Source organism: Perkinsus marinus, assembly GCF_000006405.1.
Source record: "Perkinsus marinus ATCC 50983 genomic scaffold scf_1104296970850, whole genome shotgun sequence".
Lineage (NCBI taxonomy): Eukaryota > Perkinsozoa > Perkinsida > Perkinsidae > Perkinsus > Perkinsus marinus.
In genome coordinates this window covers 55,011-56,211 of record NW_003202292.1, presented here as the reverse complement: position 1 = coordinate 56,211, position 1,201 = coordinate 55,011, and positions in this window count along the sequence as shown.

Genomic DNA, 1,201 nt, shown 5'->3' with positions numbered 1-1,201 from the left:
GGTTTATGCCATCCCAACAAGTGCCCTTTTGGTCGAAAGCCTTTCGGTCCAACGTATGATGGAGGTGCCGAACGATCATAACAGGATAAGCATCTTCCAGCTAGGGGAGATACAGTGTGAGCAATTATAGTTTAAAGACGAGGATCAAACTCGAGCGTGTCTTTCCAATTTCTCTCTGAAACATGAATAATGCTGTAAACGGAGCAGGCTGAGAAGCAGAGTCGTCAGAGTGGCCGAAGACCCTTCGCCCGAGTTGGAGTTTGCAGTGTAATATTCAATCGAATCTCGACACATCCAGGGTTGGGGGCTAGAGGTGATTGCACTTAGCTGGTTCTTGCTAGTGCACGTCTCATTCTCATACTCGCGTTCGGTAGTCGACTACTTATCTCAAATTATTCATACAAGTCGAGCAAGCTGGAGAAAAATGAAGGAGCTTCAATTATGCTCAAGTCAATGCCTTGCCGGACTACGACCGCCGTGGGAATGGGGCCGCTATGCCCCGTATAGACTACACAATCCAGGAATCTATTCGGGGAATGGGGCCGCTATGCCCCATATGGACTATAAATTCCACAATTTAGGAATTTATTCGGGGAGGGGGCCGCTATGCCCCACATAGACAATATCATTCAGGAATCTATTCGGGGAATGGGGCCGCTATGCCCCACATAGACAATATCATTCAGGAATTGATTCGGGGAATGGGGCAGCTATGCCCAACATAGACAATATCATTCAGGACTCTATTCGGAAAATGGGGTCGATATGCCCCATATGGACTATAAACACAATTTAGGAACTTGTAAAGGGAATGGGGCCGCTATGCCCGCAGAGTAGAGTCCCACACACGAGTAAGGACATTAATGTTGGTAGAGCCGTCGTGATGAGTACTGGATTATCATTGTGAATGTTCGTCAATCGTGAGGGTCCCGTAAACTCATCTCGATGACTACTGAATCACCCATGCTTGGTAATCCCACTAGATTTCACCGAGTACCATAAACTTCAATAGCCCCCACGCAGTCCTTGTTGTATGCATGGTCATGCACTTACACGTGATGTGGTCGCCAGGAACAAAACACTGCTGGTTCACTCAACTCAAAGCCGACGGCAATATCATATTCCACACACTCAAAGGGCATGCCGTGAATAGCTGTGACTATTGCTCGAACTAATAGTTCGGATGTAAAGAGCCTGTAAA